Source organism: Bactrocera neohumeralis, chromosome 5 (assembly GCF_024586455.1).
Source record: "Bactrocera neohumeralis isolate Rockhampton chromosome 5, APGP_CSIRO_Bneo_wtdbg2-racon-allhic-juicebox.fasta_v2, whole genome shotgun sequence".
Classification (NCBI taxonomy): domain Eukaryota; kingdom Metazoa; phylum Arthropoda; class Insecta; order Diptera; family Tephritidae; genus Bactrocera; species Bactrocera neohumeralis.
Window position 1 is genome coordinate 46,799,931 of NC_065922.1, and position 17,182 is coordinate 46,817,112.

Consider the following 17,182-nt stretch of genomic DNA (forward strand, 5'->3'; position numbering starts at 1 on the left):
CCGTCGTTTGTGTTTGCTGAATTGCCAAATGTCACACGGAGTTGAATCAGGCGAATACGGTGGGTGCGGCACGATATTGGTTGAAAATTTGGCGAACAACTCAAGAGGAATCAATGTAGTATGCGACGGTGTCAAAATTAGTCTTGAATAATACCTTATAACCATATCCTAATCGATTATATTGCATCAAATCATCTAGACAGTGCTTCTATCGATCGACAATGCTGTGACTTTCCACCCGAATTGGTTGATCCGACTTAATTACACCCGTTCCCACTTTCTCCTACAGAGCCCAAGCTATAGCCGAGTAGATATTCTTACAATGATGCCTATAGTTATCAGGTTTAACCTATTTACTCGCATTTCTACAATACTAATAATTTTATTTTATGGTTAATAATATAAAAAAATAAAATATCGAAGCCTAAGAAAAACACATATAAAACTAAAGCAAATCACATGTATTCAATTATACACCCGACTATTTCTGGATCCGCACCTGCATATATCGTATATGACTCAGCCAACATCCTCTTCAGCAATAAGGAAGGTGGCTCTACCTCATCACCATGGGACTTGATTAACCGAAATTCTCCAGCGTCACACTTCAGCGCTGCCGAAGCTAAGTAATATAAATACCGTTTATTCATTTCGGAGCAATAAATAGGCTCTGATTGCCAGCAACTTATACTCCTCGTCCCCAGTCCAGAGATGCCGTAACTGCTTAGTTGCTTGATCAGCACGTCATCAGGTCCGTCTTGTTCTAGACGAAATTAATGACCGCCTTTGTGTGTTTTTGAGGTTAAACTGAAGGAATCTCATCCTTAAGACTATTGCGCTTCGCCAATTAACGAATCGCTTTCTGAACACGTCATTTCTGATAGAACCGCGTCAATAACTAAGATCATTTGACCATATATTCCTGACCTATTCACTTCACCTGCAGCCTGCGAGACATCAGCTTTGGCAAACGTTGGAAGGATCTTGAGGACCACACTTTTAAACCCTTGGTTTCGCTGAGAGGACCGACGGACTCCGTATTTAGCACTTGCTGATAAGTTTCCGCTGTTTTTTCTGGCTTTAATACCCTCCAGTCATATATCTAAACATCTCTTCAATCTCACTTGTGGAGGAGAGTTTTACCGGCAACCAAAGGCGCATCGGGAGGTCCGCTTTATTCACAACCTAAAATAAGGCTCCCTTCCAAACCTCCTCTATAAAGTGTTCCGATGTGAAATTCTAAACGATAATATGTGCCAAGTTTCGTGAAGATATATTCTAACACGAAACATTTTTTCATACAAGCACTTGAATCCGATTGTTCAGTTTATATGACAACTATATGCTATAGAGATTCGATATCGGCGGTTCCGACAAATGCGTATCCTCTCAAGGAGAAAAGAACGAGTGCAATATTTCAGATCTATATCTCAAAAACTGAGGTACGAGTTCGCATTTATACAGACAGACGGATGTGGCAAATCTAGCCGACGGACTTTTTACTCTCATTAATTATTACACCACTCGCTATTCACTCATTTAAGTTTCTGAATTTTCTACTGTCTCAATTTAAATTCTCGAATTTCGTTTAAAGCCCAAAAGAGTCAAAGCAACTTTTCCGGTTTAAACTTGGATTCGAATAAAACAAACTTCAGAACAACCAAAAATCCAGACTAACTCCCAAATTATATTCCGCTCATTATAAAAATGCGTGGAAATTCGTCAAAAGCCACACAGACGCTGTCAAAGCTAAAGTACACGGACAATGGGAAGTGCTTAGGAAATCATAAATGTGTGAAAAGATAATCACTGGCGTGTAATGCGGAAAGAGCAATTCACACACACACATGCATACAAGTACACGCAAAACAACTCAAGCGCCAAATGTCCTTCCACAATCATCTTAACGCAAGAAGCGGCAGCGCCAAAAAAGACAAACACGCTAACTTTTGTGCCAAAAAAAAAATAAAAAAAAATAAAAAAAACAGCAAAATAAAAATAGTAAGCACACTTTTTCGCTGCATTCTTGCTCATTTTTTCTTTCATTCGTATTTTTTTTTTAATTTTTCTCTCACCACTAAGGCTTCATTATGGACGCTTGCTTGCTTCCTTGCTTGCAGCCGGCTAACTCTGTGAGTCTTGATTTTTTTTCTTGCAGCTCTTTATACTTCTCCAACTCTTGTATTTATAAAACACTTCGTTCTTTTTATTTTTTGCAGCTGTGCATCATTTCGTATGCATTAAAATGGTTTAGCGTTATCCAGGCGAGCTGCTGCGCTCGCTGCCTTTGCCCATGGTCACCTCGTCCATCAGCGCGCTGGCCAACTTTCATTGCATTTTGCATACAGAAAGCTTTAGTGTCTATCTGTTGTTTATATTTTTTCATTTTTTCTGTTTTCTGCAGGTTTTGGTTATTCTTTTTTTGTATTTATCACTTTTTGTGCGGCATGTTGCAAGCTAAACAATGTGAGGGTACGCATAATAAAAAATGAAATAATTTTTTCTTTCTGTTATTAATGTGGTTTCCGCTTCAGTCTTTTCTGTATTACACTTTACGCACGATTTCTCAGGCTTTTCTCATTTCCTTCCTCACAAGTAGTTAGGTTTAAAAGCTAGTTCCTTTACAGCTCTGCATTTTTTAATCTTTTTGTGGAAAAGTGTAGTCTCCATATAAAAGAAGGAAGGTAAGAGAAGCAAGCGCGAATAAAAAAGATATACCTATATATGATATCATGACTCATTTAACTAAAAATAAATCATGAATCGGGTTCGTAATGAAATTGAATGTCAGCTCCTACTATTAAGAGACCAGCCTAGGGTCAGTCAACAGAAAAACATGGCCACAGCAAGTCTACGTACCTTCCATTCCCTCTCTGCCCCTAGCTACAGGAATATATAGTTTAATATATTAGTCACCGTGTTCTAGTGCTCAAAGCGATTTAGAAAGAAATATGGCAGAAATCATGATACAGGCAATACATAAGAATATGTATTATATGTATGTGCTAAAGATATACCTAAAATCACATCTAAGCTTCCACCTACACTCTTGGCATTTATGTAAACTGAATAAAACTTCGGCTTGTTTCTAAAACTGGTTTTAATATGCCGCTATGTCCAAATTTGGTATCCCTACAAAACTAATACGGTCTCAGAGCCATTCGATACCATACGAGGTTTCAGACAAAGCGACTACACTATCGTGCGACTTCGTCAATCTTCTACAAGAGTGTATAACTCGATGACATAGATATCATTGGCCTTAACAAACGTGCTGTTAGTTCTCTTTTCTCCAGGTTGGACAAAAAATCGAAGCAAATAGGTCTGTGAGTGAACGAGAGCCAGACGAAATATTTCCGGTCATCAAACAAACAGACCTCGCAATCGCGACTTGACCCCCGTCACTCTTGACAGTCATAACATCGAAGTCGTAGATAATTTCGTCCATATTGGAATTTTTATTAATACCAACAAAAACGTCGGCCTCGAAATCCAACACAGAATAACTCTTACCAACAAGTGCTGCCTTCCACTAAGTAAGCAATTGTGAAATAAAGTCCTATCTCGACGAACTAAGACCAAATTCTACAAGTCACTCGTCATCCCTGACCTGCTATATGATGCAGAGGCATGGACGATGACAAAATATGATAAATCGGCATTACGAGTTTTCGAGAAAACGGTTTTTTGTGCATTGGCAATGGTGAATACCTTTGAGTTGTACGAGATATACGATGACATTGACATAGTTCAGCGAATTAAGAGACAGCGGCTACGCTGGCTATGTCATGTCGTCCGAATGGATGAAAACACTCCAGCTTTGAAAGTATTCGACGCAAAGGAAGACCCCCAGTCCGTTGGAAAGAACAGATCCGTACTCCACTCTTGGCAATCCTTTCCACTACCTCATTGCCCTCAATGGAAGACGTTTATTTCTGACAAGGTTAAGACCTTGATTGCTGCTTGGCTGCCTAAGTTTATATTAGCTCTCGAATTGCTTGCTGGTACAGTAGACGCCTGCTCAGCGGCTTCTCCAATATCCCCGTTATGTTTCCTTACACCATATTTGAGTCATCCGTATAATCTTTTTCTATGTTTACTCTGAACCTCCTTTATCAATTGATAGGTGGAATCACGTAGTATACGTAGGTGCTTGCCAAACGTCGATTACCCACCGAGATATGCCCGAAGCTTCTATGCTATGTGTAAATTAACTTTCAGCCATTACTGATGTAGTCGATTCAGCGAAGAGGTCTATAGTTCTCCGGTTAATCGTTACTGCAAGAACCGCTTTTACTTAGCTACTTCCGGAACCCCTCTTGTTCTTTTATTGCTCGGTTACTGCTCTGGAGATCGAAGCAGCTATTCTTTCTTTTCCATGTTAATGGAAATGTAAATTCTTAGTTCTAGTCATCATGTACTGTGATACCCCCATGCTGTACAGCTGTATTGGTAATAGACGAGAAGAGGAAGTTTGGCCACTGGCGGCACAACTTGATAGATTGCTGTTCCTACCGGTGATAGCAACTTCGTCCCCCACCGACGTATTGACTGATATCGCAGTTCACTTATTTCCTTTGTATATTTCTATGTTGTGTTTTAGAATTCGAGGGTATTTAGTAGATTGATCATCTTTTTCTAAGGTTGCATATAAAGCAATCCTTCATTAGAGCATAATTAAGGAAATACATCATCTTTCTCTAGGAGCCGCCCGCCTGCAACGTCATGACTTAGCTAGACCAGAGTCAGCTTGAAACCATGGCATTACAAGCAGCAACACCTGTAGTCTAATCGACACTTGCGCGGAGGCTATAGCTCAAACGAATTTTTGCGGATACAATAAGAGCAACTAGCTTTTCATCTCTTCATCACTTCAATTTTTGCCCTTCGTAGCTTCACTTTGTAAACGTCAAACGGTTCAGATGACATTTTATCCCCTTCCACAACTAACGTACATATAGAACACAAGCACTTAACTTAATTTCATTAAATAATATGGGAAATGATCCAACTTTGCTGTAATTATCTCCTAATGCACGTTACTATATTATGGTGTCATATTCCTCCAGCTTCCGCACACTCGACTGTTGGACATTGTTACACTTTGGTGGCGATTTATTTCATTACATATTGTCCATAAATAATTGTATTTTTTCATTAACGGATTGCAGGAGGTTGTGAGTAAATGTTAACAACAGATTGAAAGATAGACTTGTGTATGTATTGGTACATATAATTTGAGAGACGGCGGTTTTTAGAGTAGATTCCACATTGCAAAAAACTTGCTAGCTACAAACCGAGGAGTCTGGCAGTGAACATTTGCTCACAAATATCTTTAGTAGTTCAATAATGCTGTTTAAGCTCATGACGATTATGTTGGACTTAAGTATATTTAATGATGAAAACCCTACTGCGTTTCAAAATCTGATTTCGAATTTCTGAATAACGTTAATAAGTAAAAAACCAACTACAGCAACAAAAAAAATACTAATAAATGGAACACCTTTTGATTATAAATTTTAATTAAAGCTCCTGTTCCATACTCATCTCCGAAATCTTAAAATTTTTTGTATCGCCTCCTAACTTTCCTCCACTTTGACAAATCCAATTCTTCATTCTCATACCACACATTCCCTAATAGCCTCGTATTTGTCATTTAATAACTTTTCCTTTCAGAGTTATTCATTCAATTTGCAATTTGTTGTTTTGACAGAACAATTTCTCTCAATACTCCCACTTCAACCCACGGTGGTTATTAATTGGGTGTTTACTAACTTCATCTATTTAGGCTGACAGTTCCTCCCACTCGCACATTTTTCAGACTCTGTGTATATTTTAAACTATTTTCGGCAGAAGTTTGTAAACATCACACGCCTAGTGCTCACTTAGTACGGCATGAAATTACAGGGATATGCCCACAGCGGTCATTTAAAGTAGCTGACAATTCGTCCCGCAGGAAATCAAACTCGCGTGTAATTAATAGTTTTTTAAACAAAAGTTTGAACATTGTTGACGTAAAATATATTAGTTTTTTTCTTGGTGTGTTACCTGTAAGGTTGCCTCGCAATATTACAATCGACCACAATACTTGTAGGATGGGAAAGACACCAAGTGATGAAGAGGGAAACGAGACGCATTTGCAGACAAAAAAGAGGAAGGACGAAACGCGTGAGTAAGGCCAGCTTCGACAAGCTGGCCGACAGGAGTAATGCCCGAAAATTCTACGAAAAGATCCGGCGACTAACAGAAGGATTCAAGACAGGGGCATACTCTTGTAAACCTCTCAGAGGTGATGTAGTGACTGATGCCCAGAGCATACTGAAATTATGGAGGGAACACTTTCCCAGCCTGTTGAATGGCACTGACAGCATAACACCAGGAGATGGTAAAACCGATACCCCAATGGATGACGATGGAGCAGACGTTCCACTGCGCGATCATGAGGAAGTTCGAATAACAATTACCCGTCTGAAAAACAGCACAGCGACGGGAACCGATGGATAGCCGGCCGAGCTATTCAAATACAGCGGCGAAAAACTGATAAAGAGTATGCATCAGCTTCCTTATAGAATATGGTCGGACGAAAGTTTGCTCGACGATTGGAAATTAAGTGTGTTCTGTCCAATCCACAAAAAGGGAAACCCCGTAATCTGCGCCAACAACCGTGGGATAAGTCTCCTAAACATCGCATTTAAAGTTCTATAGAGCGAAATGTGTGAAAGATTAAAGCGATTTCAAAGCTGCTTTTGACAGCACGAAAAGGAGCTGATTTTATGTCGCTATGTCTGAATTTGGTATCCCTGCAAAACCAAAAATACCAAAAGTTCCGACAAAATCGGGAAAGATTTTTCCGAGCCGTTCGATACCAAACGAGGTTTCAAACAAGACGACTCCTTATCGTGCGACTTCTTCAATCTACTCATGAAGAAAATATTTCGAGCTGCAGTCCTGAATAGAGAAGGTACAATCTGCTAAAAAGTCTACAGCTACTGGCATATGCCGAAGATATTGATATCATTGGCCTCGACAACCGCGCCGTTAGTTCTGCTTTCTCCCGACTGGATAAGGAAGCGAAGCAAATGGGTCTGGTAGTGAACGAGGTCAAGACAAAAAAGACTGTCGAGCAAACAGTCGCCGAATTCGTGACTTGGCACCTCACTGTCGACAGTCACGACTTCGAAGTCGTAGATAATTTAGTCATTCTTGGAACCAGTATTAACGTAGTAGCAAGCCTCGAAATCCAATGCAAAATATATCTTACAAACAGGTGCTAAAGGTGGACTGAGTAGGCAGTTGAGAAGTAAAGTCCCCTCTCGACGATAAAGGACCAAACTTTACAAGTCCCTCATCATTCTTGATCTGATATATGGTACAGAGACATGGACGATGACAACATCTGATGAGACGGCGTTACGAGTTTTCGAGAGAGAGGTTCTGCGAAAGATATATGGTCCTTTATCGATACCGCAGTCGATGGATCGATGAGCTGTACGAGATATACGACGACATTGATATGGTTCAGTGAATTTAGAGACCTGACTTGTCTAATACAATTAACTTCGAGCGCAGTTTGAGCAAGCTCGACGCTAGTATTGCCACCCTGTCTTGAGGCTATCGGTGTATGCTCATCTCTCGAAAAAAGGCTGCACTTAGTAGTAATGGCCGCAACTTTCTGCTTGGAAACCATTACAGTGATCCGGTAGCCTGAAACTAAAGTTGACGAAGAGGTCCTTAAGGAGAAGAACTTTCAACATTCCCTCTTGGTTTCGACCCAGCTCAGTAAGATTCGAACAAGCTCGCTCCGCTTTTTCTAGCAAGTTCGCCCGACCATCCTGCGGTGTTCTGGTCCAAATGTACACGAATGTAATGAAATAAGGAGAGAATTTGAGTATGTACCTATTAGGAACCAGCATACTTGAGTATTAGAGCTATTCTCGCAACAGAAATTGGATTTGGCCTCAGAAAGTGGTAAGCATAGTTATTAGTTTTTGGAAACATATAAATATATGGCACGGAACCGGTCACTCGACCAAGAAGACATAAGATCTTCAAAAAATAATAAGGACACAGAGGTATGCATTCGAAACAAAGAAAGTCAGATCAGGCCTTTTTACCAGACAAGAAAACATCATTGGTTAACCAAAGCCAAGAGCTTACCAGTGGTCTTTGGACGAGTTTTTCTCCTTGGTAGTAAATTCGAAACCCCACACCTAAGAAAGGAAATTCGCAGTAGGAGATCTGTAGCAAATAATGTCATTAAAGAAACAAGCGATGGTTTTGAGCGAACTTTGGAAAATTGAATGAATGAAAATATGATGGAAACCCTGTATTAATTTAACTCAAACTTTCGCTATCATTTGCATACACCCTCAAATCGGTTAGGAGCAGATTAAGACACGTAACAAAAGAGTAATTTCCCTGCACTTAATCTCAGATATTTGCAAACGATTAAATACAAGACAATAGGTATTTATGCAAGCAAACCTGACTTTAAATAAATTGCAGATACAATAGCAAAGAGACTTGCCATAAAGAACGAGCCTGAGGCAACAAAAGCGGAGGTCGTAACACGAGACAAAGCTAGAAATTTGTACTTGCATGCCTACGCTTGCCTTTGGCATTCGCTGAAATTAATTAGCCCAAAGAAATTGCGCTAATAAACTAACAAATTTACGATAGAGGCACATCACAACAAAAGCAATACGAAATACACTTCATTTCAGATGGTTGCGAATAGCAAACGAAGCCAAGAAGTTAACTAACTGCTTTCATTCACACCACCACCATCCCCAAGGGAAGACCAATCTTTTGCAGAATACTAATGAAAGAACAGGCAGAGAAACAAATGTCGCTGCCTTTGGTGAAGTCCTAATACCCGTTTCCCAGCTGTTCGAAGTCGGCAATTGTCATCGCTGCACGTAACGCAAGATGGAATTAAAAATAACAACAACAAAGACCTTCGAGCGCCTGCTGGACTCATGCCACTGTCGGATAGTACCTGCCGTCTGCCTATAGAAGACAACTGTTGCAGTTAAATGTATAACTCAGAGACGACGATGCGAGATGAAAACGAGAAATGGAAAAGGCGAAATGAAACAACGCATTCCCTAGGCCAAAGAATGCCAAGTGGGTGCGTAAATTTCCGAGAATGGCCGCACAAAACAGCACTTGGCAAGGGGTGCTCAAAATCGCAGACAAACCTGCCACTGAGCCGGCTGAGAGCGCGCACCCACGAGTCGACGGCGCAGAGATTGCCTGGAAACGGCGCAGACTTGCGAGGAAAAATGGCAATCAAATGATTTAAATCACATTTCCGCACATCAGCAACGGAAGCAGGCACTATCTGCGCGAAAAGCAGAGCAACAGCAATAACAACAGCTGGAGTAGAGGTGAGGAAGGAAAAAATCGGCATTGCCAAAGGTAGAAATAACAATTTTCCTACAATTTTGCGCTTTTCCATTAAATGGCAATGAGCAAGGGAAAATGCGTAAAACGTTGCCACATTAGCGGCGTGTGTACGTTGAAAACGTGGTATGTGGCGTATGGCATGCAGCATGTGTGCCGTTATCTACATCCACAGACACGCACGCACGTACATATCAATGTGTGTGTGGATCGTTGGTAGCGCGTCATCGAAATGATTGCTTCCAATAGCAACAGCAACAGCAACAACAAAAACAACACAATTTGATATCCCGTTAAGCGCTGCTCGCAGCAGACGTAGCAAATGAAAAGCAGAAGTGGAAGAAGAAGCAGCAGCAGAACGATGCAATAAAATGCAGTTCAATGCAATAACAATCGAAGGGCAAATAAATAAATACATTTTAGTGGCAACGCTTCGGGGAATTGGGCGGCATGGTAAATATTTATGTGGGCAACAGTTTGAGCTTGTATGGCAGAGCAACACATCTTTCTACATATTTGATGGAAGATAGTTTGTATTTGATATTGCTTACAGCCAATCGGGGAATTTGCGTCTGTGCGCTGATAACTGGGAAATCATTGAAGTCGCTGAGGTGTTTAATGATTTTCTTTGCTGTGGAATCTAACGAAATGCTGGCAGCCATTACAAACATTTCATGTGCCGCAATTTCTTTATCATAGTTCGAATGGTTGAATTTTTAGTTGGATGTGGCTTATTAAGTTTCATTAATTCATAAATAGTATACATATTTCATTAATATACTGATACCGAAGTCCAAAAATCTCTTGATAAATAGATGATTATTGCACCGCGATCTTAGGTCTGTTGTGCCCTCTCCTAAGTCAGAGCGAGCCACCTAGCCCCAGCATATTGCTAAATTCTAATATACTTGTACTTATATACTATCAGAAACATGGATCCAAGTGCCTTTGGCTTGCGTCTGCAGACCACTATGCAGGCAATTAGCAGGAGTTCTGAAGTTTCAGGCTCCCTGTCGCAGAACCGACAACTTGCACAAGAAGCTATACCATGTTATATCGGTGCTTCTTGAGCTTACAGTGGCCAATGTAGAATACAACAAGAAGCCTGAGTTTTTCCCCAAAGAGTTTGATTACATATTTAAACCTGCTGAGGTTTTAACCCCCCAGTAGCAACTTGGCACGTCGTATGGCTTAGAGTTGTTGCCACTACCTCTCTCTGCTTACTCATTATTCAGTGGACTAGCTCCTTTATAGTATGAGAACTCAACGCGATAAAGGGTTCAGGTCCTAACATGTTAGTGGATGCTGCGGAGCGGGCGAGCTCATCAGCCAGTTCATTCCCGGCTATACTTCTGTGACCGTGTACCCAGATAAGGTGCACTTGTTTACATTCCGATACACTGTTCAGCCGTTCCTTACACAGCCGCTCCATAGCGATTACATCTCATAGGCAGATATTGCTTTAAGTGCCGCTTGACTGTCGCTAAGTATGGTTATACAAGGTCTGTCGCAAAAGAAACAGGACTGTTAAAAAAAACAACAAAAAATTTATATTTTTCAAAAGTTATATTTTTTTATTCAAAGTAGTTTCCTTGTGCTTCGATACAGCGTTTAGCCCGGTCAATTAGCATTTCAAATGAGTGTTTAAGGTCATTTTTCGGAATGCTCTTGAGAATATCGGTCGTCGCCTTTTGGATAGCTGAAATGTCCTGAAGCCAGTGTCCTTTCATGGGCAAATGAAGTTTTCCAAATAGGTAAAAATCACAGAGTGCCAGATCAGGTGAGTAGGGTGAGTGATTAATGGTTAATATTGAGTTTTTTGTCAAAAAATCAGTGACAAGCGTCGACCGATGACACAGCGTATTATCGTACAACAGGCGCCAAGACCCTGCCTCACGGTATTGTGGTCGAGCACGACGAATGCGTGACAAAAGACGCTTCATGACACCAAGGTAAAACACAGCATTAATCGTTTGGCCAGGTGGGATGAACCCTCGATGTACAATGCCCTCGGAATCGTAAAAACAAATCAGCATTGTCTTTATTTTTGACTTCTGAAGACGACCGACTTCTGATCGTCACAGAGGTCCTCACGATCTTCTTGGAATCGCTTAAACCACTCATGCACATTACTACGGGAAAGGCACTGATCACCATAAACTTTTTTCATCATTTTAAATGTTTCAGTAAACGTTTTCCCAAGTTTAAAATAAAATTTAATATTTGCTCTTTGTTCAAAATGCATGACCAAAAGCTGCTGTCACTTTTTGATCGATATCATCGATTATCTTAAAACTTTTTCGAATTGTCAACAAGAGATCAAACTTTTTATTTCATATACCCACCAATAGGTGGCGCCACCAGAAATTATAATTAATAGTTCTTTTTCTTTTGCGACAGACCTTGTATATTCGTTGTGATAGACACGTGGGAGGTTTTTATCTACGCACCGACTTATGGCAAACACTTCCGCTTGAAAAATACTCAGAAAACTTCCTATAGCTATGAATTATGATGCATGATGCTTGATCCAGCGACTCCTACACCAATTCCCTGCGACGTCGGTGTACGACTAGTTTGTAATACTATCCCTAAGCACTAGTTCGAGAGTGTAATTATTCCATTCAGCCTTACTGCTAAGGGTTATCTTGAACTTCTTGGTGAAGTTTATCCTTTTGATAATAATGCCCCTTGTGAAAAGAGCCAATGGTATTACAACACTTAAATCTTTCATCCGCAGGGATGAGATTACCTTAGCACTGCCCAGGGGCGGATCCAGAGCAGAATTTTGGGCGGAACTACACAATTTTGTACTTGCAAGTTCAAGTCTTTTTTTCGCGGAGTGTCACTTATGATGGAAATAACGTATAACTTTTAACTTTTGGAAAGGAAATGCTATCGAAGGCTTCTCACTGTCTACGGTGGACAGCAATAATTCGATAACACGTTTTATAAATGGTTTCCGTACAAACTGACTGATCAAAGTTCTTGTAAGGGATCTTTCTAGTGAACAATATATGCCTTTATTATTGAATTGGCTAGATAGCTATTGCTAACACCGATAATATATTTTTTACAGTCGTTCGGAATAATTTTAAAAAACTACCCTGAGGTGATTAAAAGTTAAATTCAAGCTACTCTATAAGTCGAACAATGATCCGGATACTTTTTTCGGATAAAATTAGAAATTTTAACGCTTGTCTTCAGTTTTCCAAATAAAATGCTTAGAAGACATGTCTAACCACTATAAGAAACGCCGTTAAGCATAGTAATTTGAAGTAATATCCACACACAGTAGTTATTGGGTGTATAATAGTTAAATAAATTGTTGAAATGACACCAAACAAAATGGCGGCAGTTTGAACAAAAACTATCAAATTGGTCTTTGTTCGACAGTTTTTCGTAGAAAAATTTGGAAGATTTTAAAAACAAAAAAGAAAATGACGTTAAAAATGTGTTTCCAAGTTGGAACTAGAAAACTTCAAAACTCTTCCTTTGAGAGTGTAAGCCGTTTTGAAAAACACCATTTAAGAAAAACGTGTTTGAAGGTTGGAGTCGCTATGTTCCGCACTCTGTTCCCTTTCTACAAGAAGCGCTGTAGCGACCGTAAAAAATTGAATTTCGAGTATATTATCCGATAATGAAACAAAAATATCGATTTTTCCAAAATTTCACACTGAGACGATTCCATAAAGAATACACCTTTATAAAACTAAATTAAAAAGGGTTTTAAAAACGGCATGAGCGAAATTTAATCATAAGATCTTAATCATATCCTGAGATAAACGACGGAAAGTGGAAATGCAAATGACATGGAATGACTCCAATAATTGCCAAATAAAGTCTTAGAGAAGCTCAAAATATGTGTACAAATTTTCGAGCACTACAGCAATAATTCGATAACACTTTTTATATAGTTTTAAAATAATCTGTCAGTGTAAATGAAACCTACCAAATATAATAGCTATAGCTTTATTTTTAACATTTTCATTCACAATTTTCTTATTTATTTCTTCCTTAACTTGCCTAAAAATTCACTGAATATGAGTGCAAAAGCATAATTTGTTGGATACCATATTATTGTGCATCCTTGGTGAAATTCAAATATTACCATAATTTGCACTACCTCTCGTGTTTTGGCAATCCGGAATGAAAAAATAATGACTGGAAACAAAGTTATCAAAAAATGGAAATTACTGTAATGGAAAAAGTAGTCATTACTTGCCGCTGACAAGATACACTTCACTAACTTTTGGAAATATGCCAAGATTCATGCATTAAAATTATGAGTGTTGCAAGTGAAATGCTTTCAATGACAGTGAGCAACATCATCACAATTTTAGTTTGGGTAAAACATTTGTCTATATACATTTAGTTACAAATGTGTTACAAACTGGAGTGGATTAACCTAGATCACTACACTAGAGCTAATAATCAAAAATACCGACATGTAAATATATAATATCTGAAGGAATATGTTGGCTGTGTAGAACACTATTGAAAAACTTCATATAATTATTAAAAAGAGTCACGCATAATAGTTGAAGATGATTCTGATTTTTAATAAATATTTAGTAGAAACGTTTTGGAAACTGTAGGAAATGTAAACCGATATAAGAAATTAAAAGTCTAAACGTTATTGATACAAATAATCTGACATTTTTTTTTTATTTTTTGTCTGGTTTTAATCAGCTATATTTATACCCTTGCAACCTGTTGCTACATGGTATAGCAAATGAGCAGCTTCTTGAAGAGAAAATGACGTTTGCAAAATTTCAAAACGATACCTTAAAAACTGAGAGGCTAAGTTCGTTTTTATACAGACAGACGGACGGACAGACAGAGAGACGGACATGGCTAAATCGAGTCAGCTCAACATACTGATTATTTATATTAATACTTTTTGGGGTCTCCGACGCTTCCTTCTGGGTGTTACAAACTTCGTGAGAATCTTAATATACCCTGTTTAGGGTATAAAGATCAGGAAAACAAGACGAGTTGGAGGCCGAGTGACTGTCTGACTGTCTGTCTGTCCCTTCGCTCGACCGTCCAACCGTACAAGCTGTAACTTGAGTAAAAATTGAAATGTCGTCATAAAACTAGGTATGTGGGTTCTTTGAGCAAAAAAAATTACGAGGTCGTGGATGAGGTAATCGGACCAATGCCACGCCCATAAAACGCCATTAACCGCAAACTTATAAAAGGCCAAAACTAAGCACTAAATTAGGATATAAAGCTGTAATTTGGTGCAGAGTAGTGGAGTAGCAAGGAGCACATGTGGGTAAAACTTTTTGAAAAAGTTGACGTGACCCTGCCCTCTAACAAGTTTAAACTACAAATTTTCTAAACCACTTAAGCTACAACAAACAGATTTGATAGTGTGAAAATGGATGGAATCGGAAGTAGACCCCTATCACTACCTATATAACGGTACTGTTCAAAATTACTAAAAGCGCAATAAATCAATAACTGAATACGCCAGAGATATTAAATTTTACCGCCGAGCTTTATGGGAGCCGGAGTGAAAATTAGACGACGGGCGTGTCACCGCCCACTTTTTTGTGAAATCCCATATCTCGGGATCCGACCAACCGATTTTGACAGAATTTATGTGGCATTCTTCTTACATTCTAATGTCACATTTTGGATGAAATCGGACAACATTTACGTGTACTTCCCATATGACATATAATCCACATGATTCGTGCAGTTTCCAGTACTCAAATCAAGAAGCAATTAATATAACGCGATAAAACTTTGCTTGAGTAATGACCCTAGTGTGTGCCACTTTATGACCAAAAATTGTTGAGATCTAATAAAAACTGTTCAACTCCCTTGATACCGAATATTTAGACCCTGGTACCTATAGTTGACTCTTAATCGAAAATGTCGGTCAATGTGTGATATATACTTGTATAATTGAAATTAGAGAATTATCCTTTTCTTATAATGGTATGTCCTTATGTCAAAAATGGGTTGAATCAGACTAATACTAATACTAATACTTCCCTTAGTCCCCATATATCTAATATAAAGTTAATCAAACTGCCTGGTGAGTTTGTACCGGATATATCAGCCAATATGAGTTATCTCATTGAAAACAGAGAAAAAAAAACGTATTTTCCTCATAGCAGTGTATTTTTGCGCTTAAAATAAATAAATTTGAACTAAAACTTGACCTAGCCTCTATAAAACTAATAGCAGAATTTTCGAACATCCGACTGACTTTACTCCATGCGATTGGTTTTTTAATATGTGACATGTTAATAGTATGTGGTATTGGGAAAATAGGATATATCTATACAATTGGAGTCAATACTACCCCAACTCCCATATACTGCACATAATAAGTTTCGTTTTTCTAAGAAACCTTATGTGTCGGCAGTGTATGAGTTATATGAATATATAAAATTACTTGCATTTCGATCCTCTGGTTGACCTTTTACGCCTTAAAGTATTTCCCTGTCGTTGATTCTTGCAATTTGCAAGAGTATAAAATGTTCGGCTGCACCCGAACTTAACCATTCCTTACTTGTAGTAAGTAGATTTATTTTTAACTTTAAAGCTTTAACAGCCTTAAGGCGTGCTTTTAAGTTTAATTAAAGAATACTTATTTAACTTTCAAGTGTATATAACCACTTAGAGCATAAATAAATACAACTTTTTCCAAATTTATAAAGTCAGTGAAGAGTTTATTTTATGACACTTTCCAAATAATTTATCTTAAGAAAAATTCCAAAATTAATTTAAATAAATTTAAAAAAAATTAAAATTTATTTTAAATTTTATTCTAATTTTTTTCAGCAATTTTGAAGTTAAAAATTGAACTATTGAAAATATGCAAATAATGAATTCTTAAAATATATTTAATTTACTTAAAAAATACAAAGTAATTTGTATACAAACACCCTGTACTTACCTTTAAGGTGTAGAGCCAAAAATTGATTACTCTCCTGAGCTGTTAGTATTTGTTGGTTTATACGAACGACGTTGTTGGTTAATTAGAAAACGATGATAGACGAACATCGAAAGAACGAACGCTTCACTTCATATTTGACGAAATATATTTAAAATGAAATTAATTCGCTAATTCACTACAGCACTATTTATGATATTTACAAATGATATATAATATTCGATTTCCACTCACTTCACTATTAACACCATTAACAAACACAAACATATCATAGAAAACTAAACTGACTTTGCACACACTATTTTATTTCACTTCACACACATTTTTGCTTTTACTAGAACACTTACAACTTTTCACTGAATTTAAGTTTCCATTTAAACTGCACAACTCTGACTCAAGCTTTCAAATTAAACAAAATAATAATAAAAAGCACTTTTACTATAAATTTCTTACGCGTTTATTACTATTTTTCCCGCAACACGAACCGACGCGCAATTCGACCATTGACCGATCGCGATTGAAAAATTCCAATTGACTGCCGCTGAGCAAATGTATAGAGGAGAGTGTGTATAGTTCTCCACGACAGCAGTGATGCTGTTGTGTTTGTTGTATGTTATGGAGTCTGAGTGTTGAGAGGGCGTCCATTGTTTTTGTCCACCTTCGTTTGCCTTATGCACATCGCAGCATAGCGAAGGGGTAATGCACTCGCCTACTACATTACAGTAGATGTGGCTTCTCCTTGCAATGTTGTTTGTGAATTAGCAGCAATTAGGCGATAGAGATGTCAGATGAAAGAACTCGCATGCGATTTTTTATAAACTCTGAAAATATTTTAAAATGCTTATTGAATATAAAATGCAA

General features: G+C 38.3%; 1 long non-coding RNA gene across 1 annotated transcript in view; it reads right to left on the minus strand.

Moving 5' to 3' along the window:
* The window catches only part of LOC126758992 (uncharacterized), a 112,195-nt gene that overhangs the window by 39,450 nt on the left and 55,563 nt on the right, over positions 1-17,182 (minus strand). The window contains exon 2 of the long non-coding RNA XR_007666935.1: positions 16,325-17,142. This is a non-coding gene — a long non-coding RNA (uncharacterized LOC126758992). The remainder of the gene's footprint in view (positions 1-16,324; positions 17,143-17,182) is intronic.